The 27,451-nt window shown below is 43.4% G+C and overlaps 2 long non-coding RNA genes across 2 annotated transcripts; one reads left to right on the top strand and one right to left on the bottom strand.

Moving 5' to 3' along the window:
- The first annotated feature begins 164 nt into the window (after positions 1–164).
- On the top strand, positions 165–19,241 carry LOC122460591. The gene is made up of 4 exons (XR_006282001.1): positions 165–544; positions 11,333–11,337; positions 15,012–15,016; positions 19,230–19,241. It is a non-coding gene; the product is annotated as an uncharacterized LOC122460591 (long non-coding RNA).
- On the bottom strand, positions 454–4,075 carry LOC122460592. The gene is made up of 4 exons (XR_006282003.1): positions 4,064–4,075; positions 3,095–3,111; positions 2,852–2,857; positions 454–557 (listed from the first exon to the last, which is right to left on the bottom strand). It is a non-coding gene; the product is annotated as an uncharacterized LOC122460592 (long non-coding RNA).
- Positions 19,242–27,451: the final 8,210 nt, after the last annotated feature.

The raw sequence follows: 27,451 nt of genomic DNA, 5'->3' as shown, positions 1-27,451 counted from the left end.
TAAAGGGCAGTACATCTGGAATATGTGAAAGTAAGATCCTTTATGCAGTGTTTAATCACTGTCTCAGAAGCAGTCAGACCCTGTGGCTGGATGTAAACAAGGGCTGGATGACTTCCTGACAACAATAACAATAACAACAACAACAACTGCTACTCTGAAACAACAACTGTAACTATGCAAACAAAGAGAACAATATAGTAGTCACAGCCTATGCTTCAGAGTATCAATTGATTGCCTGCAGAGGACCAGGGAAGAATCTCCACCACTAAAAACTGGGCCAATATGTCATTGAATAATTACCTAGCTTTCCCCAAGAATTGTACTGTGACTCTTTTTATATTTTTATTTTTTGCATCCATTTTTGATTCTAGACAGACTCTTGCATGGGGGGCTCATCTCCATCGGCTCGCTCTACTTTAGCGAGTCTCAGCCCCAGAGGGTTTTCCAGTGCTGCCACCTTCACCGTGCAGTTCCATCAGTTTGCCCAATTCAAACTTGGCTTCTTAAGCATCTTCACTTTGCGGACATACACATAATGAAGCGGGTAGATGGATTGACTTTTTCCATGTCTTTGCCAATGCTGTCTGGGATCAGCTTGACATGGTGGGAAGGTTTGTGAGCTCTCAGGGTCACTGAAGCAATGCTGGCAGGAGGCTCCTGTTAGGGCCATCCAAGCCAGATAGGTGAAAGGGTAGAAGCCAGATTAAAGGCAGTCCACTTATCCTCCTGGCAGGGGGTTGTGAGTGAGGCTAACCACCTATCCATTTAAAAATGCTTTCCGTTACTCAGCTTGTCTCTGAGTTGTTTCTGTATCTCACAGATTTGCATATCTAAACATCATCATTTTGTTCTGGACAGACAGCATTGGGGGAAAAGTGGGCTGCCTCGTGTACCAATAGCAGGCACCGGAGATTCTGAAGCCAAAAGCTAGGGCTTGATGATTCTTTCTCTTCCTCTGAAACGTTGGGTTCAAACTACAAGGAATGAAGAACACCAATTTAGCTGGAATAATGATTTGATCTAGAATGGCAAACCCTCTGTCTCCTTTGCAAATGAACCCAAGTATTGATTTAGAACTAGGGACCTGCTATTCAGATATAACAGTCCTTAAGGAGGAGGCTCACTGCCTAACCCCAGACAGTTCCTTCTGGGCAGCTTGTACTTTCCCAGAACTACAGGGAGGCCACACAAAGATCAGAGGGGTCAATCTGCAAAAGAGACAGACATCCCACTAGAATACACAAACAGGCTTTCACTACCATAAACATCATAGGTAGCCACAGATTTGTTGAAGTAGTTTTCACTCACCATCATTGTAACATCCTCTCTTGCCAATTATTCATGAACTCTTCTATTTGAACAGAATTTAGACTACATCTACACTACAGCCGGGATCAATGCTCTGAGATAGCTCCACTGGCAGTCGATTTAGCGGGTCTAGTGAAGACCTGCCAAATCGACAGCAGATCGCTCTCCAGTCAACCCCTGTACTCTTACCTTACTCTTCTTGTCGGGGGAAGTCGACTGGAGAGTTTCTCCCATCTACCTCCCATGGTGTAGACCCCGTGGTAACTCTGCCTAAGGTATGTCGACTCCAGCTACGTTATTGACATAGCTAGAGTTGCATAGCATAGGTCGACTTACCGTGGTAGTGTAGACATAGCTCTAGTTTCCATTCCCCAATTTCTTCTTCTTGTATTTCATGTGACGCTTACGACGGTTTCCTTTTACATCTTTGGTCAATGATGTGACATGTCCAGATGCTGCATGTTGGCTCTGACTGAGCAAAGCACTAATGGATATGGTTAACTGTAAGTACATGAGTGGATCCGTAGACTTCACGAGGACAACTCACATGGTTAAAACTAAACATGTGTAAGTGCTTTGCTGAATCAGGGCCTTTATGGCTAACCTCTGTGCCTATAATAGGCTGAGCCAGAACTCCAGATCTGAATACACTCAAACTTTTCAGGGAGAGAGTTCGGAATGTGAACCCAGTTTTGGATTCAAATTTTGAACCTGTCTGAATCAAATGTGCCTCTATGATGACCCAAACTGAAACCTTGGATCCATACATTCTCCAGCTGTGTACAAATTGGATTTAGGACTTTGTTGTTCATCCTAGCCCTCCTTTGTCTTGGATATATTAGGTAAAACTGCAAGCTTTTCAGGCTTATATTCATTCCTTCTGCTGCAAAATTTGATCAATTTTGGTACTAGACTAGTATCTAAGATGTACTTGCATTCTGAAAAGCAAGTCTTAGTCCTAAAAATGTTAAGCTGGTTACAGGTATTATCTTTCACTGCTGTGATGCAAATTGGGTTGCTATGGTGTTGATCCTTTAGATGTATTTTTTTTTTAAAAACTTGTCAGGCATTTTGTCTAATTATATGGCTGGAAATGGCAAAGTAACATCAAAATCCAAGGTAGTAAAAAGGAGTCTACTAGGCAACAAATTTAAATTACTGTATAACTTCATCCATTAATACTGTCAGTAACACCAATACATTTGAAGGAGAAGGAGAGCATTAGTTAAACTAACTGTAGGAGAACAGCTGAAATTATATCACCATACCAACAATCACTTAGCAGCTCACATACAATGCACCTTAATCACCTTATTATCATTGATTGTGACAATACAGCTGTTGTGATACAAACAGCAATACTCGCTTTAGTTTATTCCACAGCCAAAATACCACACACCAGCCTTGTGGATAGACCGCTAAATGTAACTGGAATCCTGAAGTCCAGGATCCTGCCAGGGTCTTCTGTCCTTGCAAACATCCTTCCTCCTACCATCAGCGAGACATGGCTACATTGCATGAGTACGAGAAAGCTCTCACTAACCAAAAGCTCCATGACAATGTTGTTTGCCCCCACCCTGCATTTGCCTTAGATGCTGCCAACCATTCTGGGCAGCTGGAGAAACTCTTCTGTCATCCAACTTCAACCCAGAAAGCACCTGGTGGATGCAGAGGGTAGGCTCCAACGTAAACAACAAGCACCTCAGAGATGATCCCATCATTGAACTGCCTGGTTGTTCACTCTGTCACTCACGGTCTTTGGCAATCAATCATATTAGGACTTTACATGGAAGATGCACACAGCTGATGCACGAATGGAGAATCAAGGAGTCACCACAATGCAAATGTGGCATCCTCCAAACCATCAAACACCTTGGGAACAAATGCCCCATCTTTCCATTGCCAGGCGGTATAGCAAAGGTGCACTCTGCCTCTGGAAGCCTTCAAATGGATTTCAAACCTTTCTATTAACTTGTAAATGTTGCTCTTGCCACACAAGAGAAGGATTTTTTGTTTTGTTTTGTTTATTTTTACAAAAACAATATTAAAGTAACATAAGACAGTGGCTCTCAACTTTTCCAGACTACTGTACCCCTTTCAGGAGTCTGATTTGTCTTGCAAATCACCTCACTTAAAAATTACTTGTTTACAAAATCAGACATAAAAATGCAGAAGTGTCAAGCACACTATTGAAAAATTGCTTACTTGCTCATGTTTACCATATAATTATAAAATAATACAATTGGAATATAAATATTGTACTTACATTTCAGTGTACAATATAAAGAGAAGTATAAACAAGTCATATGAAATTGTAGTTTGTACTGACTTTGCTAATGCTTTTTATGTAGTCTGTTGTAAAACTAGGCAAGTATCAAGATGAACTGATATACCCCTTGGGGTACATGTACCCCTGGTTGAGAACCACTGACATAGGGGTTACATTAGCCCATTTTACACATAGGGGTTACATATAAAAGGGGGCCAAATTCTCCTCACTTACGGTGATATAAATCTGAAATAAGTTCTTTGAGAATTTGTCCTCCTAGCTTTACAAATTTGTGTGAGAAATGTACAAATATGCACAGTGAAGTTTGATGAATGTTGAAAATGGGGTGGGCAAAATGTAGAGGCCAGATTGAGACAACTCCAAGGGAATGTTAAAAGGTCTGATTCACCTCTGCATTACTCCAGTTTTACACTAGCGGTCCTTCATCAGAATCAGTGATGCAACATGTTAAGGTTCCTTCCCCACTCTGAACTCTAGGGTACAGATGTGGGAGCCTGCATGCAAGACCCACTAAGCTTATTCTTACCAGCTTAGGTTAAAACTTTCCCAAGGTACAAACTTTGCCTTGTCCTTGAACCGTATGCTGCCACCACCAAGCATTTTAAACAAAGAACAGGGAAAGAGCCCACTTGGAGATGCCTTCCCCTAAAATATCCCCCAAACCCTACACCCCCTTTCCTGGGGAAGGCTTGATAAGAATCCTCACCAATTTGTACAGGTGAACACAGATCCAAGCCCTTTGATTTTTTTCATTGTTAAGATCCATCAGGCTCTTAAAAATTTTAATTAAAGAAAAGGTAAAAGAAATCACCTCTCTAAAATCAGGATGGTAAATACCTCACAGGGTAATCAGATTTAAGACCTAGAGAATCCTGCTACGCAAAACCTTAACTTATAAAAAGATACAAAAACAGGAATATGCATTCCATCCAGCACAGCTTATTTTACCAGCCATTAAACAAAAGGAAATCTAATGCATTTCTAGCTAGATTACTTACTAATTTAACAGAAGTTCTGAGGTTGCCATCCTGATCTGTTCTCTGCAAAAGCACCACACAGACAGAAAAACCCTTTGCCCCCTCTCCCCCCCCCCCCCCCGCTCCAGACTTGAAAGTATCTTGTCCTCTCATTGGTCATTTGGGTCAGGTGCCAGCTAGGTTACCTTAGCTTCTTAACTCTTTACAGGTGAAAGGGGTGTGCCTCTGGCCAGGAGGGATTTTTTAGCACTGTATACAGAAAGGTGGTTTCCCTTCCCTTTATATTTGACACACCCTCCAAATCACAGATGAGGTGAAATGCTGGCTGTGATTTCTTTCTGGAGCTCTAGGAGAAAACAGAGTTAATAAGACACATGCACCTCTAAATATACTACTAACTGTACAAAGATTAACAATATTTTCCACATCTCAAGGACAATTTTAACCAGTTGACTCTGGGAAACTTTCATGGGAGAGAGCATCAGCCACTTTGTTAGAAGCTACTGAAATGTGTTATGTCGAAATCAAAACCTTGGAGAGCTAAACTCCACCAAATAAGTTTATTTCCTGTGGTGGTATGAAGCCACTGTAGCGCAGCATAGTCGGTTTGCAGGTGGAAACGCCGTCCCCAAACGTATGGGCCTAGCTTTTCCAGAACTTAGACAATAGCATAACATTCCTTTTCACTGATTGACCAGTGGCTTTCCCTCTGACAGCTTCTTGCTGAGAAACACGACAGGATGGAACTCTTGGTTCGGTCCTTCCTGCATTAAGACTGCTCCCAAACCATGCTCTGATGCATCTGTGATTACTAGGACTGATTTGTCAAAGTCTGTGACCCTTGGCACAAGGTCAGACATGAGAGTCGCTTTAAGCTGGTTAGGCTTCTGACACTCTTCAGTCCACTGAACTGCATTTGGCTATTTCTTTTTGGTTAGGTCTGTCAGTGGGGCGGCGATTTGGCTGTATTGCGGTACAAATAGTTTATAATAGCTGTCCAAACCTAAGAAGGATTGGACCTGTTTCTTTTCTTTGAGACAGGCAACTTTTGGATAGCATCCACTTTGGCCTGTTAGGGGGTTGATAGTTCCTTGACCCACCTGGTGTCCAAGGTAAGACGCTCTGTTTAGGCCTATTTGACACTTCCTAGCTTTAACAGTTAGTCCTGCCTCCCTTATGCACGTGAAGACTTTTTGTAGATGTTCCAGGTGTTCTGAACAGGAATCCGAAGATATGGCCACATCGTCAAGGTAGGCGACTGCATATTCTCTCAATCCTGCTAGGAGACCATCTACAAGTTTTTGCAAGGTGGCGGGTGCATTCTGCAGCCGGAAAGGGAGTACATTAAATTCATACAGCCCGACGTGTGGTGAAGGCTGACCTTTCCTTGGCAGATTCATCTAGCAGTAGCTGCCAGTACCCCTTGGTTAAGTCCAAGGTAGAGATGAACCGGGTCCATCCCAGTTTCTCCAATAGTTCATCTGTGTGTGGCATTGGATAGTTGTCTGGGTGAGTTACAGCATTTAGCTTAAGGCAGTCCCCAAACCAGATGGGGAGATATGTTTTTGCATGAACTAGAACCGCTGATTCTGGGATACCCAGGCACTGTGGGAGGGGCGGATTATACCCATCTGTAGCATATCCTGGATCTCCCGTTCTATAGCAGTTTTAGCTTGAGGAGACACCCAGTAAGGTTGGGATCTAATTGAGTGAGCATTACTTGTGTCAATACAGTGATATGCCTGTTCAGTCAGCCCTGGGGTGGCTGAGAACATCTGCGTGTAGCTAGTGCACAACTCCTTGACCTGCTGTCGCTGCATATGCACAAGGGTCATGGAGAGGTTCACCTCTTCCACGCCACCAGCACTTTTTCCTTCATAGTAGACACCTTCAGGCCACTCAGCGTCATATTCTCCCTGGTCTGACAAACCTTTAATTCTCTGGAATAAAAGGGCTTTAGAGAATTAATATGGTACACCTTAAGCTTTCGGTTGGAGGTGGGGAATGCAATGAGATAATTAACAGCACCCTGGCGCTCCTGGACTGTGAATGGCCCATCCCACGACGCTTCCATTTTATGAGCCTAGAGCACCTTTAAGACCATGACCTGGTCCCCTACTTTGAAGGAACGCTCTCTGGCATGTTTATCATACCAGGTTTTTGCTCTTTTTGAGCATCTTTTGGGTTTTCTTTAGCAAGGGCTAAAGAGGGTCAGAAGGTGGTTTGTAGGTTACAAAGTCCAGAATATTAGTTCCTGGAGAAGGTGTAAACCCCTCCCATTGCTGCTTCACCAACTGTAATGGCCCCTTAACCTCGCAGCCATATACAAGTTCAAATGGTGAAAACCCTAAACTGGGATGGGGTACAGCTCTGTTGGCAAAGAGCAACTGTTGCAACACTAGGTCCCAATCATTGGAGTGCTCATTTATGAATTTATGTATCATGGCCCCCAAAGTTCCATTAAACTTCTCCACCAGGCCATTTGTTTGATGATAGTAAGGGGTGGCAACCAAGTGATTTACCCCATGAGCTTCCCAAAGGTTTTCCATAGTTCCTGCCAGGAAATTAGTTCCTGCATCTGTAAGGATGTCAGAGGGCCAACCTACCCTGGCAAAAATGTCTGTTAGGGCCTGGCACACACTTTTAGCCCTGGTGTTGCTTAGAGCTACTGCTTCCGGCCATTGGGTGGTAAAATCCATGAAAGTCATATGTACTGTTTTCCTCTGGGTATCTTTCAGAAAAGGACCCAGAATATCCACAGCTACTTGCTGAAATGGCATCTCAATGATGGGGAGTGGCTGGAGAGGGGCTTTGACCTGGTCTTCCCACTCTTTGGCACACCTCACAAGACCGGACATAGGTAGAAACATCCTTGTCCATTCCTTCCTAGTGGAATGACTTTCCCAAATGGTCTTTGGTTCTGTTCATCCCAGCATGGCCACTAGGATGATCGTGGGCTAAGCTTAATAGCTTTACTTGGTACTTAGTTGGAACTAGCAACTGTCTCTGAGGATGCCAGTCTTCCTGGTGTCCACCAGAAAGAGTTTCCTTGTATAAGAGTCCTCTTTCTACAACAAACCTGGATCGATTAGAAGAGCTGAGAGGCGGTGGGTTGCTCCGTGCTGCCATCCAAGCTCTCTGGAGGTTTTCATCTGCTTCCTGTTTGGTCTGGAACTGTTCCCTTGATGCTGGAGACATCAGTTCCTCATTGGATTGTGGACCTGGGCTTGGTCCCTCTGGAAGCGATGCAGGTGATGGGGCTGTTACGTGGACTGTAAACCGTTCTCCGCTGGTGCACTATGTTGGGGTTCAGGCTCCGGCTAAGCCTCTGGTGTAGGGTTATCGGCTGCTGCCAGTGCAGGTTCGGTGGGGCCCTCTGGTGTTGGGGTTGCAAGTACTGGATTCAGTGCTGGCAATGGGTCTAATGCTGGTTGTTCTGCCGGTTCCGGTTCTGAGACTGGCTCTGTCTTGGTCTCTATGACTGGATACACTACTGCTGTTGCAGACGTTGGCATGGGGTCTGGTTCCATCACCTCTGACCGGGTCCTGGTAGAAGTTTCCAGAATAGAGCTAGATGTGACAGCTTGCTTAGCCTGGCTGTGGGTGACCATTCCCACCCTCTTGGCTAGCTTCACATGATTGGACAAGTCTTCTCCCAACAGCATGGGGATGGGATAATCATCATAGACTGCAAAAGTCCACGTTCCTGACTAGCCCTTTTACTAGACTAGCAACTTGGCTGTAGGCAAGTTAAGAGTTTGACTTGAAGGGTTGAATTGTCACTTCGACCTCTGGGTCGATTACATTGGGGTCCACTAAGGAAGCATGGAGAGCCGACACTTGTGCTCTGGTGTCCCTCTACGCTGTGACCTTCTTCCTGCCCATACTCACAGTTTCCCTCTGCTCTGAGGGTATCAGGGAGGTATCTGGGCCTGAGGACCTCTGGTGTGATTCCAGTGCAATGAACTGTAATCTATTGGGGATCTTGGGGCAGTTGGCCTTTACATGCCCCAGTTCATTACATTTAAAACATCGTCCAGCTGACGGGTCACTGGGGCGGGGTGCATTGCTGGAGAATGGTGTGGCGGGATAAGGTGTCCGGAGTATTCGTTGGAGTGTAGTTGGGCCCTTGGGCTGCCCCGGCAGTAGGGTGTGGTCTGAGGGTGTCCCTTCTGGTATCCGCTCCAACTGCGACCAGGGTTGTTCCTCTCTTTTCCCTCTACCCATTTTGTTCTGGCTTGCCCCACCTCTCTGGCAGTCTGGGACTGCTCGTATTGATCAGCATAAGAAGCAAGACTTTCTGCTGAGTCCATTTTCTTATACCATAAACACTGTTTTATATCCTCCTTGAACATATTCAGGAATTGCTCCTGAGTCATCAAATCACACATTCCTTCAAAGCTAGTTACACCCCTTCCTTTGACCCGTTTATCTAACAGATCCTTCATCTGGTTTAGATAAGCCACGTTACTTTGTCTAGGTCCTCTCTTAAAGGCTCTAAATTTTACTCTGTACGTTTCAGATGTAATTTGAAATTGCTTTAAAACCAAATCCTTGAACTTATTACAGTTAGAAGCCTCATCAATATGCATCTTATTGAATATGTCCAGAGCTCTTCCAGTCAATTTTGCGACCAATGTGGTCATCTTGTGAGCTTCAGGAATTTGATGGAAAGTGCACAGTCTCTCAAAGGTGAGAAAATATTCAGCAATATCACTGGATCCATCATACTATGGACATAGTCACTCCCATTTGTGGATTGTTAGGGTTATTTGGTATATTCTGCTGAGCCTTTGCCTTCTCCAACTCCAGTGCATGCTTCCTATCTTTTTTTCCTTCTCTTCCTTTTCTTTTTCCTTTGCCTCCATTTCTCTCCTGTGGGCAGCCTCCATTTCTTTTTCTTTTGCCTCCATTTCCATCTTTCCGAATTCTACCAGTCTTTCATGTTACTTTTGTTTTTCCTCAGCCTCAAATCTGGCTAATTCCAACTTCTGTTGAACAGTGCAGTCTGTCATCCTAACCGTTGTTTTTAACTAACTTTACACCCGAGAGTTAGAAAGAAAACAAAACAAAAAACTGGCTTGTAAAATTTTGCTGTGCCGTAACCTGATACTTTTTTCCCCCCTCTGATAGCTGTTCTCAGCCTACAGAAATATCCTTTTGTTAGGGCTGCTGCTCTGTCCCCCAGGCAGAGACACAGCATCTACAGCTGCAATCACCTTTTACAAAACTGGCTTTTAAAATCCTGCTGTGCTTCTGGTTCAAAATGATCCCACTGCTCTGCCACCATGTCAAGGTTCCTTCCCCACTCTGAACTCTAGGGTACAGATGTGGGGACCTGCATGCAAGACCCACTAAGCTTATTCTTACAGCTTAGGTTAAAACTTTCCCAAGGTACAAACTTTGCCTTGTCCTTGAACCATATGCTGCCACTACCAAGCATTTTAAACAAAGAACAGGGAAAGAGCCCACTTGGAGACGCCTTCCCCTAAAATATCCCCCAAGCCCTACATCCCCTTTCCTGGGGAAGGCTTGATAAGAATCCTCACCAATTTGTACAGGTGAACACAGATCCAAGCCCTTTGATTTTTCATAGTTCTTAAGATTCATCAGGCTCTTAAAAGAAGAATTTTAATTAAAGAAAAAGTAAAAGAATCACCTCTGTAAAATCAGGATGGTAAATACCTCACAGGATAATCAGATTCAAGACAAAGAGAATCCCTCTACACAAAACCTTAAGTTACAAAAAGACATAAAAACAGGAATATACATTCCATCCAGCATAGCTTATTTTACCAGTCATTAAACAAAGGGAAATCTAATGCATTTCTAGCTAGATTACTTACTAATTTAACAGAAGTTCTGAGGCTGGCGTCCTGATCTGTTCCCGGGAAAAGCATCACACAGACAGAAAAACCCTTTGGGCCCCCCCCCCCCGCTCCAGACTTGAAAGTATCTTGTCCTCTCATTGGTCATTTGGGTCAGGTGCCAGCTGGGTTACCTTAGCGTCTTAACCCTTTATGGGTGAAAGGGTTTTGCCTCTGGCCAGGAGGGATTTTATAGCACTGTATATATTTATAGCACAGAAAGGTGGTTACCCTTCCCTTTATATTTATGACACAACACTAACGTGAAATGGGAATAATGATGCAATGGAGAATTAAGTCTTAAAACTCCCATTGAATGCTCCAGCCTTAACTCCTGCTGAGGAGTCTTTTCATTTTAATTTCTTGAGGCGCTGTCCACGTTGGCTGAAGGCAACACTGGTTTTGAAAACAGTTTTTTCTTAATATGCTTTAGCTGTCACAGGAAAACCACTTTCAAAACCAGGCTAGTATTTTCCCCAGTCCCCCTCAGGCAAAGGCAGCCACACAGTGCTCCAGGTGCCTGACCCCAGTAGGCCCAAAGGTTTTCTCCTTCCTAAGTGTTTAATACTGTAGTCGATTGTCTATAAGACATTATTGGTGAATACCTGCTGCCATGGCAGGAGGAGGGACTTGAGCTATAGCTGTACTCTAACTCTTACTACTTTGATACTATTTTATACTCCCTTATTGGCTTCCTTCTCCTATCTGCCCAATTCACAGTTCAAATCAGGACAAGATTTACTGTTTGCGTGGCTAGGTATGAATAGTCCCACAGGAATTAACTCATGTGGCAGTCCCAGGATCCAGGGGAGCAGACGGGTGGCTTAGAGACAGCTAGTTTGTGGGGAGAGGCCCAGGCCCACCTTTTGCCTATAGATGGGCTGGGGGAGAAGAGGTCCCAGCCTGTCCCAGTCTCTTGGGGGGAGAGGACAGGAGGGGGGAAGGGCATGGCTTGGATCCACACTGTCCAATGGTAGGGGAGTGGGGGAGAGGTCCCATCCAGTCCTGGTTTCTCTGAGAGAATGAGAGGTTGTGGCAAAGTGAAGTAGGGAAACCCCATACACAATCGTATGGGAATTCCATATGCCTCCTGGGTCCCTCCCTTAAGAAAATTCTGGTTGTGTGTTAGAGATGCCTTCCACTCCCTCCTCAGAGGCATAAGATTGGTACAGCACAAGACCTAGAACTACTATGCTAGCATGTGGGCACTAGCATGCAGAGATCACAAGTCCTATTCTAAAAGCTGCCACACAGGTTTCACATGGGTAACTGCTTTCAGCCACTTCCACCCTGAACTGGATTCAGACAGATTTAAAGGTGAAAGGCTTGGTATCATATTACTAATATCTCCAGCACCATCTGGCTTGCTAATAAAGCATCCTACAGTAGTAGCACTTTGTTTTATTAGTCTGATTGACATTGTTTATAGTAAAACTTTTGACTTAGTCCCCCATGAGATGCTCATAAGCAAACTAGAGAAATGTGGTCTAGATGATATTACTATAAAGTGTGTGCACAATTGTAGAAAATGATAGTTCTCAATTGTTTACTATCAGACTGGGGAGATGTATCTAGTTGGGTCCTGCAGGGATCAGACCTGGGTCTGGTACTGCCCAATATTTTCATTAATGACTTCCATAATGGAGTGGGGAGTATGCTGATAAAATTTGTGGATGACACCAAACTGGGGGTGAAGGGTGTTGCAAGCATTTTGGAGGACAGAATTAGAATTCAAAATTACTTTGATAAATTGGAGAATTAGTCTGAAATCAACAAGATGAAATTCAGTAAAGACAAGTGGAAAGTACTTCACTTAGGAAGGAAAAATCAGCTGCACAAATACAAAATGGGGAATAAATGATGAGGCAGTAGGACTGGTGAGAAGAGTTTGGAAATTATAGCAGATCACAAATTGAATGAGTCAATCGTGTTGCAGTTGTGAAAAAGGCTAATATTTTAGGTTGTATTAACAGGAGTGTTGTTTATAAGACATGGGAGCAAGATTGACTTAGATGAGATATTAGGAAAAACTTTCTAACTATAAGGATAGTTAAGTATACTGAAATAGGTTACCAGCAAAGGTTGTGGAATGCCCATCATTGGAGATTTTTAAGAACTGGTTAGAGAAACACCTGTCAGGGATGGTCTAGGTTTACTTGGTCCTGCCGCAGCACCAGGGAAGGAATTAGATGATCTCTTAAGGTCCTTTCCAGCCCAACATTTCTGACTCCATGTTCGTATTATTTGCATTTAACATAGAACAAAACATATTTTCTTCATATTTTACAAACATATGATATAAAGTTCCTAGTCAGAAGTCTAATCTGAGAGAAAGTACTTCCAGCAAGTTATAAACTTCAGCAAATAGCCTTTATCTTGGAAATGCTAAGATTAGAGCTTGGCAATTTTTTTGTTTCAAAATTTCCATTTATTTTATTTAAAAAGCCTAAATCATCAATGTTTTTAAAAATGAGCACAATTAAAACAAAATGTTTCAATTTTGCTGAAGCAAAACATTTTGTTTGACCTGAAACCATTTTTTTAATTTTAAATTTGCCAAAGTTTTCAAAAAATTCACTTTGACCAAAAAAGTTTTTTAAAAATTATTATTCACATGGCTTTAGTTAAGATGGCTCTTAACCATAGGTAATCCCATATTGTATTTTATTGCATCAGGGCTTACTAGAATATTTTAAATACCAAAGGCCACCTTGTAAAATCATGAGTGCCTTTTGTAAACACACTTATTCAATATGAAAATGTTACATGCACAAATGGGGGTGTCACACTCTCTGGAATTGCTCACAAGCAAGAATACCAACCTCAGGACAGACTGGTAAGAAGTAGGGCGCAAACTGGTTGTGAGTTCTATCATTGGATTTCACCAACAAAGTAATAAATGTGAACCCCTCAGGCACTATCCAGCCTTAACATGGAATCACAGACAGTCCTCTTGGGCCTTCTGATCTATCTTGCCCTCCAGGCAAGCTTGACTCTGTGATAGATGGTCCCTTTACCCCAAAGATCACAAAATATTCAGGTTACTCCCAGTCCCAAAGCACCAGTCACCATAGGTGCTGCTGCACCCCCTGGTTTGAAGTGGTTTCCATTATATACAGGGGTTACAGTTTGGGTCAATGACTCTTAGCACCCCCACTATACAAATTGTTCTAGCGCCCCTTTCAGTCACTTACCCCAGGTCAATTTACATCTTAAACCCAGAGCCAATGCTTGTAGCCAATCCTGTAATTAACTAAAGGTTATTAACTAGGAAAAATAAATGATTATTTACAAGGTTAAAACAGATAAACTACACACACAAATAACTTGCAGTCTTAGATTTCAGATGGTGATAGAGCTGCTGAAATATGCCAACTCTATATGTCTATTAGGGCCAGGGTGGTCCATAGGGGGGTGCGGTGCCTCCCCAAACAGCCAGGCGTGGCCCTGCCCACACTCTGCCCTCCCCTCCCCCAGGGCTCCACTGGGCTCCAGGGGGCTGGGGCCAGGCCACCCACCTTCCCAGGACTGGGGAGGCTGCACTAGCACTGCCGCACGCTCTCCCTCCTGGTGATCCTGCAGCAGTGGCACCGGATGCTCTCTCTCGGGTGGAAGGGGCAGGGCTGAGGGTAGCCTCCCCCAGCCAGCAGTTCACCCGCCACCGATGCAGCACCGGCCCGCAGGGCCCCACAAAGCACAGGGCCCAGAGCGGTCACCCTGATTCCCTGTCCCCTAGGGACGGCTCTGACTAACCCAGGTTAGTCCTGGAAATCTCTTGTTTATGTTTAGGAATTTGTCTTTTAGAGACTAAACAGCATAAAACACCCCAATTCCCTCTGCTCAGGGATTTTTATTCCCTCACCTCCCTAGAGTCTAAGGTGATGGGATAAGTGCTTCTGCATGCAACTTCTTCATAGATGGATGGGGGGAGCAATCAAAAAAGACTTTGTTCCACAATGGTTCATTTGGATTCAATAGTCCTTCCTGATGCAGATGCAGCAAATAACACCTTCAGTAGGAATCCAGCATTTTGCATTAGGTGAAGTTGTTTTTTTTTCTCCTGTTTGGTGAGTTTGAGTTACAGAATAAACATTTTACAGTAATAGAGAAAACACTTAAGTATTATCTTATAGCATGGGATACAGACATTACAAGCAGGAATAATACATTCAGCATCCTATAAGAATTCTCCAAGTATCAAGTCTTAACACAGTCTTATAATGCTAATATTTATTTTAATTATACTAACCCACAGGTAAGACAGGCTGGTTTCTAGCTATACATTTGCCAGTGTTCGGTGAAGCCCGGGGCCTTGGCGTGAGCTGGCATCTGGTCTGCCAGCATCACAGAGTGCTTAGATATGCAGTTGCATGTTTTGGGTGTCTCATACGTAGGATTAGTACAGCAGATTTATGTTCAGCTCTGCTTTGCCCAGGTGGCACAAAAAAGAGCAGAGACTGGCCATATCCCCCTAACTGGGGATTCTCCCAACATGGGGAAAAACCCTGGCAGACATACAGTTGGTGGATCCAGCTCCTAAGCCACTCTCCCCACCATTGTCATACAAAGCACATGTTGGAGGTAGAGGAGTGGGGAGGTGGTGTGGCAATGCTCAACTCTGACAGTTTCCTGGCAGTGGATGGTACATTGGGTACCACTGCCAGCTACCATACATTTGACCAGTCTACAAGATGCTCTACCTTCATCCATGGCTGGGGCAGAGAATCAGGGAGCTGTAAACAGCTCCCTGATATCTTCACCCTTCTACTTCTTGTCTACTGCAGAAGCTGGATGCAGCAGAGAATTTTGGTTTAGTACGTGCAAATTAGCCACCCAGGTGTTAAAGACCACTTGATCATGATCACGGCCACTATCTTAGAGACAGACTTAGAGGGAGTCCCACTTTCCTGCAGACTCACTGGGCCCCTGCTTCCAAGTAGCCTATCCTGGCCCATGCCATGTTATGGGGCGAGAGAAAAGCTGAGAAACAGTTTTTATACCTGTTCTCAGTCCCTCCTCCCACAAATAATACTGTGCCTGGTTCAAGCTCAATAACCTCTTGCTTTGTATTATCACGGAAGCTATTTTTTACTTCTGAAAGTCAATCTAGCTCAGAGGTGGATTAGTGACAGCAAATCTATTTATCCAGAGCTTGTACAGGCACGCAAGATTAGCGTGCACAGATGATTCAACCTTGTTGGCTGGAAATCGTTTTTAACCCTTAATTAATACACATTCATTCTGATTGCACTCGTGCTTATTATCTCATTTGCTGGCATGCTGTCTCACAGGGCAGGTTGTTCTAGGACCCGGGCCCTTTATTAAGTCAAAATATGTTTAAGTCTCCTGCCTCCATAATACTACAAGGACCATCTTTTCCGTTGCTTTCTCCATGCAGCAGTGAGGTGTTGGCATTACATTCTCCGATTTATCAGACCCCTTAACCTCAATCACATTTATGACACTATGCTGCTCTTGCCATGAAAGGAAAAACTTAGCTGGCTGAACAAGGAAGTGAGAGCGATTGAGTTGCATAGGAAACAATGTGGGAGTGGGGGACTTCAGACCCTTCATTGAAATTCAAAGTGGAAATTTTTCCTGTTTCTGGATGAGCACAAATTTTGCAGTTTGCTTTTTTTTTTTTTGATCGTTTAATAATGAAACTTGTGACAGTTTGTCCCAGGGTAGGACTGTGGGTTGAATCCTCCCTTGCAAATTCTTGCTAACTCATACCCCAGGTGTGACATTTTCTGGTTTTGAGATTTGTCACTCCTATATTGGGTTTGAATGAATGGGAGGAGGGGGAATTAAAGAGAGACACACAGGATGTGGAAACCATGCAAAGTGAAACTTGTGTAAACTGAAACTAACATGTCTCATGCACATCCAGTAATTACTTTCTGCCTAACCAAATTCCCCATTTATTTGACCAGCCATGTGTTCAGCAAGCTGGTCTCGGTGTTCCTTTTGCTTAACTTTATATGTAATAACTCTCACCATGATGGCCATTACTGAGGTACATAGGTTGGTTGGGTATTTTACAAAGGACTGTGGACTTGCCATTCTTAGAACCTTTTGTTTCTGCAGTTGCACATTGGAATGAGTTAGCTGACCCAGTAGGGGATGAAAAGGTGCGGGGGATGGGTTTGATGGGGGAGAAATGATGTTTGGCCTGGTCAGGGACTGTGGGTGTAAGTCAGCCAAAAGCGTGTTTCAGGGAAATTCTGAAGCTTACAGCGCCCCCACAGGGGTGCAAGCTCTGGGACAAGGATGGGAGGGGTTTGGAGGGCTGGGGTGCAGGCTCTGGGAGGGAGTTTGGGGCAGGAGGGGGGTGTGTGGGAAGGGGGTGGAGGTGCAGGATCTGGGCTGGGGAAGGGGGCGCAAGCTCTGAGAGGGAGTTTGGGGACGAGGGGGTGTGAAGGGAGGGGGCGCTGGTGCAGGCTTTGGGAGGGAGTTTGGGGACAGGAGGGGGTGTGTGGAAATAGGGTGCAGGCTCTGGGATGGAGTTTGTGGGTGGGAGGGGATGTGTAGGAAAGGGGTCAGGGTGCAGGCTCTGGGAAGGGGTGGGGGGCGTGCGGCACTTACCTGGGGCTCCTCTGCAAGGTGGGCTGGGGGACCTCCGCCCACTGCCCCCTCCCCCCCCTCTGCCGCTGCAGCTTCTTATTGGCCACAGGGGTGCTTGGGGTGGGAACAGCATGTGTAGACACAGACCCACCCTGCCCAGGGCTGACAGGGCGGGGCCAGCAGCCATGTGGAGCAAACAGGCAGGAAGCTGCTCAGCTCCGCTGCGCTACTGGTGGCAGGGGGGAGTGCCCGGGGGGCAGAAGGTGGGGCTGAGGGAGAGACCCGGCCTCAAACATTGCTGGAGCTGGGAACCGGGCCAGGAATATTCCTTGTGCCCAGGCACCACAGACCCATATAACTTCCTGCCTATGGGCCCAGTTCTGTGCTGCACCTCTCAGGAAGCACAGCAGAAAAGGGGCAGCACGGGAGATAGGGAGGCAAACCATAGACCTTAGTGCCTCTGAGTCTAGCCTGGGATTGCTCTAATTTATGGAAACCAGTCTTGTTTGGGCTGCTCATGGGCTGAGCTGCAGTATGGTGACCAGATGTCCCAATATTATCGGGACCATCCCAATATTAGGGGCTTTGTCTTGTATATGCAACTATATTCTCGCCGCCTCCTCCCCTCCACCCAAAAAAATGTGTCCTGATTTTTCACACTTATCTTGTCACCCTAATCTGCAGTCCGGAGTAGCTGGAGTTGAGCGTGCTCCAGACATTCCTTCTCTCATCCTCAACATGCCCCTACATGGAGTCTCCAAAGAGGGGTGGCATCAGATTCATGTATGTTGTCTCTGCACTGCCTCTGTGCTGGGACAGTTTTCCCTGGGGCCATTGCAGCGACTGCACAGACCTTGTATGCTGCCACACTGGACGCCAGAATCCAGGCTGGAGTGTCCTTAACGATTTTGTATACACTTTTTATAAGGGTGGGTGGGAAAATCAAAACTAAGATTACACAATGCTAAAATCACCAGGATCCTTTTGACAGGTTTCAGAGTAGCGGCCATGTAAGTCTGTATTCGCAAAAAGAAAAGGAGGACTTGTGGCACCTTAGAGACTAACAAATTTATTTGAGCATAAGCTTTCGTGAGCTACAGCTCACTTCATCCGATGCATCCGATGCATCGGATGAAGTGAGCTGTAGCTCACGAAAGCTTATGCTCAAATAAATTTGTTAGTCTCTAAGGTGCCACAAGTCCTCCTTTTCTTTTTCAGGATCCTTTTGATAATGCTTTCCTGCTTGTTTGCACTGGAATAAGCAATAATCTCATCTGGATTTTTGCTAACTGACATTTGAACCCTGCAAATTAGATTTTGATTCAGTAGTTCTTATTTTCAATCTCAATTCAGTGTTTTCTTGCCACATTCTACTTAGAATTTAGATTTTATTTCTTCTGTGGACAAAAATATTAAGGCCCCAATTCAGGAAACCATTTAGACTTTTGCTTAAATCTGTCCCTATTTGGGATAAGATTTAAACGATGTGCTTAATTTAAAGCATATGCTTAAGTCCTGTTGAATTCAAGAACATGTGTAAATTCTGTCCTGACTAGTGATGCTTCCCTGAATCAGAACCTAAAAATCTCAATAGCAGATTGGATCTGAAGGATACGTACCTCATTAGCATGGAGGACCAGGTGAAATTGAAGGGCAAATGACAAGAGACGCAGTAATGTTCACTAACTATTTTTTAGGCAAGTTGTCCTCTTAAAAACCTTAGGAAATAATGCCCAAATTTGAAGGATTCACATTTTGGGAATACCAGGAGAGGAAAGGGTTATGGGTAAGATTCCACTCTTTTAAAAAGAGTGTAAATCTAGAGTAACTCTGCTGGTGTCACCAGATTTAGTCAGCTACAAGTTTATGCATAAACCTGATCCTGTGACCTGCTGGGTTGGGTTGAAGCTAAGCCCTTGGAGAGATCATTTTCTAGAATTTATTGACATTGATGATACTACAGGAGCTGAGTCCCTACCGGAGGAAAACAAGGACAGTCAAATGGTGGCACAACAGTACCAGAAATCCTCTCAAATGCAGGGGAGAGAGACTGTTTGATAGTAAAAAGTACAGGAGTGTTTGTGGCACCTTAGAGACTAACAAATTTATTTGAGCATAAGCTTTCATGAGCTACAGCTCACTTCATCGGATGCATGAAGCGACCTCACTGACCTGAGGGAAGAAACCACTGGACATGGAAAAACAGACTGTTAATATTCCTAGGTCTGACCTCCACCACCACGAAAAGATGGGGAGAATTGCTAATTATGATTATACAAGACTTTGTGGATAAAAATCAATGGCGAGGCAGCTGAGGTAGGCAGGTTGAAAATTTTCTGTCCAAACTTATTTAACTGAAAATTGGTTTTTGACAAACTGAAAGTCTTCACTGACTGTCTGTTTGCCTCAACATTTTTTGATTTCTTCATTAGAAAATCAAAAAGCCAGAAAATTTGGGCCAGAAATTTTTCTGTTTTCAGCTAAAATTTATTTAGATTTTGAGTTTTTAGCAAAAAAAAATCATTTTTTCTTGCCAAACATAACACATATCATTCATTTTTTCAACAGTCAACATTTTCCAGTGAAAAACTTTGTAAAATGGACACTTGTAATTTTTGTTGACATTTTCCTTGGGGGTAAAAAAACATTCTCCAACCAGCACACAGTGTAGATAGGAGGGATTAGTCTGAGATTTAAGAATGAGGTTCTCTGGAGATAGGACAATGACCAAACCAATCATGAGGATACCAATAAGGTTTAGGGGGAAATGTCTAACCATAGCTGCCTGTGGCCAAATGAAAGGAGGGAAATTTCATGGCAAGGAGATGTGGTAGTGGTCCAGCAATGTGCAGGAGGCAGTAAAGGAAGAGGAAAGGTTTAAGCGATAGCGGAAAGTAAGAACAGTGGAAAGCTGAGGAATACAAGCTGGTAAAGAAACAGCCAAAAGAGAAGATGTGAAAGCTAAAGGTCAGGCAGTTAAAGCCCTATATGCTGGAGTACTAGCGAAGAAAGGAGAAAAAGGAATATGTAGACTAGCCACAATTAGGCAAAGAAGCACAGAGGACTTGAGAGCTGTGAAGTATGTCAAAAATGAAAACAGGAAAGCACCAATGGAAGATGGCGAAATCATTAGGAGGTGGCAGCAGTTCTTTGAGAAACTGCTCAATGAAGAGAATACAAAGAAACTGTTGAGGGAAGTAGGAACAAGCAACACTCCCACAAAACCTAGCACAATGGTGGAGACCCAGACACTGGTAAAGATGATGAAACGGGGGAAGGTAGTGGAATTGGACAGTGTACCAATTGGGCATTTAAACCATTAGGCCATGAGGGAGTGGAGATAATGATGAGCTTTTTCAGCTTAATTCTCTGCACTGGAAAAATGCCCCATGAGCGGAGGAAAAACACATTGGTCCCCATCTTCAGACATAAATGATATGTGCAAGAATGTAGTAATTACTGACCCATCAAGTTAATGACTGCTGTTCTAATAATCTTCCACACACAAAAAAGGAATATTAGAGAAAGGGCAATAAGTAGTGAGATTATTAGTGTTAAGAGATGTTTCCTGAAACATGGACCTAACAACCACTTCTTTAAGAGATGCTGTTACTTTTCCCTTCTGCAAAGAAACACTTACAGTCTTGTGCAATAATGAATGCAACATCTCCATGCAAAATTTTACCAGCCAAGAAGCACATCAGTCTAAATTACAGATAACCTGCAGCTTCCTTGGGACTTCCAGAATATAAGTGTGTGAAACTGGCTGTTTTATAAAAAGATCATTAATAACCAACACTGGCTAGAAGTTTAGTATTGACAACTTGGAAAGACAGCACTGTTTCCCTTTGCATGATGCAGGGGCATTGGTTAGGTAATGACTCCCCAAACAGTTCATTGAGCATTCTTTGCAAGTGTTCCTGGAATGTCTCCCATTCACAGACTAATCCATTCTGACACTATGAGCTCCTTAGCTCTTAGTTAAACGATGTAAGGTGTTACAACTGCAGAGTGGAGTGCTAGTATATGAGCAACGTAGGGGATGGGAGCCACAAGAGTAAATGGAAAGGGGATGCATTCTTAGAACTGATATATTTTCCATTGCTACTGTTTTAGGTACTTAACATACCACTGCTCAGTGACACTGAACCACTGCTATAAATATAGTGGGAGGTATGTGACCTTGACAGTGGGTATGGCTCACACAATAATACCCTTTTGAAACTGGTATGGAGCATAATCTGAATATGCACCTCAAGCTCTCTGCAGTACACTGCTCAGCAGGAATGGATGACCTTCATATTATTCTGCAAAGTAGGAATGGCTTATTAGGTCCCAAGTTACTGGCACTCTTAAACAGTAAATCAGAACTGTGAGGTTCATTTATCATGTGTGTATCATCTGAGTGGGAAAGTTTCCCTGTCCTGTGAAAAATCTTAAGACACTAAAAAATTTCCCATCCCAAATTGGGATGAAAAGTCAAAATCTCTAGAATTTTCACAATCTGAAAATCTTGAAAAAGAAAATGGAAAAGATTGATTCAGGTCAATAGGAATGTTTAGTGTCAATTTCAAAACATTTCATAAATATATATTTTACTATAATCAGGCCTGGCCCACAACATTTTGGCACCTGAGGCAGGGAGCTCAAATGATGCCCCCATGCCCCTTCGCTTGGGCCAAAACTTTGAAAGGTCTCAGTTCTGCCTTCTTCCTGTTCTACTCCTCTCGTGGTACTGCTCTGCTACCTAGCCCAATAAAGGAGAACTAACAACTTTAAATGCCTTGTTCAAAAATGTTAAGTAACACAATTTTCAAATGCCTGAACAGCAAATATAACTTTTCTTGTCTGCATAGTAAACACTGGCATTTGTATCTGTTTGAATAATCAAAGTGGTGCTTTCCTTGCCTTCTTGGTTGCAAAGATTTGAACTGCTTCCTGAAGGTCCACAGTCTGGGCCAACTCATGCTGTATTAAGATGGCTGCAAGGCCGACCAGCTTCTCCTGTGTCATTGTGGAGCATAGATGTGATTTTATTAACTTCAGCTTCGAGAAGCTGCGTTCTCCACTAGCAACTGTTACTGGAAGTATTAGAAGTATGCGCAGAGCAACAAAAGCATTTGGAAAGAGTGTGATCATCTTATTTGTGAACATATATTCCAGAACAGTCTTTGGAGTTGATCCTGCTGAAATGTATCTTGAAAGGGCTTTTAGTTCATCACCTAAATCGTTCATATCAATATCGCGCATGTCATCATGTGTCAAAACTGTCTCTAGTGCCCTGCATTGCTGATGTAGGTCTTCTTCAGGTGTAGTGAGGAGTTTAGGAATATCATACAACATCCCAAATATACTGCTGTTTTCCTTGAGCTGCATGAAATCTTCTTCAACTGACTCTATTGCACAATTTAGTACCTGGTTAAAGAATTCAACTTTGAATTGTTGTTTGGGGACTCTTATAGGATTATCCTATGCCTTGTAATCAAAATGTCATCTTCTTCAGTGACTCTTGTATTCTTGAATGGGTGGGAAAATAGCTGTAGTGTGAAGTTCCTCTGCCAACTTCTGTGCACTCTTCAGAATGTTTTGAAATCCCTCATCTGACCAGCAAGACTGTAGGTTTGACTTTGCTTTGTCCAGTTGTTCCATTGCTCCAGATATATCAAGGTCAACCTTGGAGTCTCTTGCTTACAACATTTATTTCAAATAGTATGTCATGCCATAACACTAAGCCACACAGAAATTTGAAGTTATGTATGTTTCTGGTGATTCCATTTCCCTCTGCCACTGTTCTCCCATGAACAGTTCCTGTCATAGCATTATTCTCCATAATGGCAACCATGGCATCATCTATCTTCCCAATTTGGTGTTTGATAGGCTTTATCATCTCCACTCAACTGTCCCATCATGTGGCACTCAGTGGTTTCAGTGTCAGAGAGGATGTTCCCAGATGTTGCTTCAAAATTTGCCATCGATGAGTTGATACAGAGAAAAATACATAGATGCTTTGAATTACATTACAAAATTCAGCAGCCTCACTAGAAGCTGATGCTGCATCACTGACCACCAAGTTCAATGAATGAGAACTTCAGGGGACAAAAAAAGCTCGAGGGTTTAACTCTTGGATCTATGTCTGCACTCGTCTGTTTTTTCCTCTCATGTTGCACCATTATCGTAGCCCTAACCTCTCATGCCAGCTATTGCAATTCCCATATCTTCCAGCTTTTTAAGAAGCACATTTTGTCATACCAGCTCCTATAGTATCATCAGTGTCAATAAATTCTAGAAAATCCTCTCTGACAGTCACCATTGCAGGGACATTTTCACTAGGTTCTGTTACAAAACGCACCATTAAAGTCATTTGTTCCATATGGCCAATGTCAGGTGTGTAGTCCAGAATAACGGAGTAATATCTTGCTGACTTCAGATCTGCCACAATCTTCTGTTTGACTTTTGTTGCCAGTAACTATATGATCTCATTTTGAATTGTTTTTTCAAGGTAGTGGTGTATGTACATTTCTTGGGTGGTGACTCTACTTAGATGCTCCTGGAGTACAGCATCAAACTCAGCCATCAGCTCCACAATTTTAAAGATGTTTCCATTGTTTGGCACATACTGCTGATCTGAAGTGCCATGCAGTGCTAGGTTTTGGGTAGCAAGCATTCTCACAATGCAATGAGCCTTTTCAGAACATTTTGCCAGTAAAGAGACTCTGATGCAATCTTCTCTTGATATTGATAATCTGTGGTGGCCTTTAACCTTAGTCTCATCTCAAGTTCTTTCCATCTATGGATTGCTCTCTGGTGATTTGCTGCCTTCTCATGGCATGCAGGTTTCTAGCCAGATTTTTCCAGTCCTTTGTTCCTGTAGAACCCAATGTGGCTGGAACATTAGACTGGAAGAGTTTGCAACAAAAACAGTATGCAGCATTCTGGGGTTTTGAGTACATAAGCCATGGCCTCTTCACTTTGTCACCATTGGGGATTTCACGCCAGTAATGTGTTGGATGGAAACTTCTATTTCATTGTCTTTGAGGAACATGAAGTTTTTCATTTGCTGTGGCCCATGCAGTACAAGGAAGTCCTTCAGGCTACTGCTCAAGTGGGTCCACAGTCCTGGATCATCTAGATTTAAGAAACTGAACTCAGCAGCAGCGGTTTCTTGCGCCTCCACCACACTCTCCTCTGGTCTAAACTTTTCTTCAGGAATGTGCATGGTTACATCCATTTGAGATGGAGATATGGATGCTGCAGTAGCTGCCAGGTCACCTGTACTCTGACTAACTGGAAGATCAGGCATCTCCTCACCACTCGCATCCTCACTGGGGCCGGAAGGCTCACCGTGAACATTTGTGTCTGTAAAAAGAAAAGGAGTACTTATGGCACCTTAAAGACTAACAAATTTATTTGAGCATAAGCTTTCGTGAGCTACAGCTCACTTCATCGGAAAGCTTATGCTCAAATAAATGTGTTTAGTCTTTTACGGAGCCAAAAGTACTCCTTTTCTTTTGGTGAATACAGACTAACACGGCTGCTACTCTGAAATTTGTGTCTGTGTATCTCGAGAGCTCCTTCCTGCCTAGATAGAAAAGCTTCCTTTGCTTGCTTGCTTTCTTTTTCTGAATGCTGCCACAGAGGGGTGTTTTCTTCTTTCACTCATGACTGCTTTTCTGTGCCAGCTATTGTGGCTCTCAACACTCAATTGAAGGGACAAATAAACAGGCTGGTAGGAGGGCCTGAGTGAGAGAAGATATTGGCGTCTTAAGGGCCTAACTGGCTTCTACTATTTTAGTTGACTGCCTGTTCTCCTCAAGTGGGTTCAGGGAAGCAGCAGGAAACAGGAAGCTCCCTGAGAAGCTGGTGTTAATCAGTCCAGGCTCCTGGAGATGCTAGAGAGGTACATAAGAGGCTTCTCCTCCTCTCTCTCCCTGCAGCTCCTGCTGCTTTCTGTTATTCCCTCTCACCTTTTCTCCTGCCTGCCTGTTATGTCTCTCGTGCCCTCCTTCCTCCAGCACAGCACTCCACCGTCTCTGTGCATCTAGAGCAGGGAGAATTCATATGCACCAGCAGCAGACACAATTTTCTACACTCTGGGTTCTAGGGGCGCCCCTCTACAGTCTGGCACCTCAGTCATGGTAAGGCCAGCCCTGACTATAATTAGCTTAAATGTTGCAACAGAGGCATTTAAAACCAGAAACTTGGGATTTTTTCTTTTCTCTTTTAATTTTTCAAAATAAAAAATTCACCAAAGCCAACCCTTTTCCATGACAAGGTTCAGTTTTGACAAATGGGCATTTTCCAATTGAAAAATGTTTCATCAAAAAATTCTCAACCAGCTGTAATCCACCCAGCATTGACTAGGGCCTAAAATGAAATAGGAAAGAATGTGTTAGGATCCTCTTTCTCCCATTCCAATGTCAATAGCCTTATTATATCCATCTCTTGTTTTCTGATACCATGTTCATCACTGTGTTATCTGAGTGCCTACTTTACCCTTCCTCTGTCTTAACAATGGCAGAATGGCTTATGCATTCTATGCTTATAGTGACTTACAACACATCGTACATACATAGATACAGTGTCTTCGACTGTGGAAGAGGGATTTATTACAAATTCTCATTGTTTATGATGTTAGAGTCTGGTCAGGTGTTCCAGCTTGGACCTACCCTATAATTCTCTGGATTTGAGTTCAGATTCAGAGTCAAATCTGTATCTGAACTCTGTTGCTTGAACCCATCTCCACAACTGACCTGAGCTACAGTAGAAAGTATGATTTCTCCTCCCCCTATTCTGAACTTTATGGAAATCTGGATTTAAATCAAGATTCAGAGCTGAACATTAAAAGCAGTCATTTGAGCCTATCTTTAGATCATACCTATTCTACTATTCACTTTAGCAATGAAAAGCAGTTAGATATGGACCTAGCATTTCAATACCACCAAAACGTCAAGACACTGTGTATTAAGTTAATACCTTAGTTATCAGATTATAAATTGCATATCACAAGATAAAAAGAAAAGGAGTACTTGTGGCACCTTAGAGACTAACAAATTTATTAGAGCATAAGCTTTCGTGAGCTACAGCTCACTGGATCCGATGCAGTGAGCTGTAGCTCACGAAAGCTTATGCTCTAATAAACTTATTAGTCTCTAAGGTGCCACAAGTACTTCTTTTCTTTTTGCGAATACAGACTAACACGGCTGCTACTCTGAAACCTGTCTTCACAAGATAAGAAATTCTGTACAAAAGTTACAATTTCATTTAGCCTCACTTACCACACCAACAATCTAACTACAGAAGTGGCAGAGCCTAGGGAAGAGTTATTCCAAAACCACAGTAATTAGTGACAACTGTAGGGAACTAATCTATATCCTTGTTTACTCACCTCTGGGGGTAGCTGTTTAAATTTTGTGACAGATAATTGCCTGTACAAATTAGGACTAATATAATGCAAACAGACATGTTGTTTCCTTTATTATGTAAAACAATTATCATGGATTAACACTTGTAAATGTCATACTGATACATTTTTCGTTGCAAAATGTATTTGACAAGGCAAATTTAATTTCTTCTATGGTGATGAAATGGATAAATGTAAAAATACGGAAGAAGTGTCCAAGAATCATCCAAAAGGATAATACCAAACTGGGAGGAGTGGTAGATACGCTGGAGGGGAGGGATAGGATACAGAAGGACCTAGACAAATTGGAGGATTGGGCCAAAAGAAATCTAATGAGGTTCAATAAGGATAAATGCAGGGTCCTGCACTTAGGATGGAAGAATCCAATGCACCGCTACAGACTAGGGACCGAATGGCTCGGCAGCAGTTCTGCGGAAAAGGACCTAGGGGTGACAGTGGACGAGAAGCTGGATATGAGTCAGCAGTGTGCCCTTGTTGCCAAGAAGGCCAATGGCATTTTGGGTTGTATAAGTAGGGGCATAGCGAGCAGATCGAGGGACGTGATCGTTCCCCTCTATTCGACACTGGTGAGGCCTCATCTGGAGTACTGTGTCCAGTTTTGGGCCCCACACTACAGGAAGGATGTGGATAAATTGGAAAGAGTACAACGAAGGGCAACGAAAATGATTAGGGGTCTAGAGCACATGACTTATGAGGAGAGGCTGAGGGAGCTGGGATTGTTTAGTCTGCAGAAGAGAAGAATGAGGGGGGATTTGATAGCTGCTTTCAACTACCTGAAAGGGGGTTTCAAAGAGGATGGCTCTAGACTGTTCTCAATGGTAGCAGATGACAGAACGAGGAGTAATGGTCTCAAGTTGCAATGGGGGAGGTTTAGATTGGATATTAGGAAAAACTTTTTCACTAAGAGGGTGGTGAAACACTGGAATGCGTTACCTAGGGAGGTGGTAGAATCTCCTTCCTTAGAGGTTTTTAAGGTCAGGCTTGACAAAGCCCTAGCTGGGATGATTTAACTGGGACTTGGTCC

Source organism: Dermochelys coriacea, chromosome 1 (assembly GCF_009764565.3).
Source record: "Dermochelys coriacea isolate rDerCor1 chromosome 1, rDerCor1.pri.v4, whole genome shotgun sequence".
NCBI lineage: Eukaryota > Metazoa > Chordata > Testudines > Dermochelyidae > Dermochelys > Dermochelys coriacea.
The sequence above is the reverse complement of the archived record's forward strand: the minus strand, read 5'-3'. Positions and strand labels throughout refer to the sequence as shown.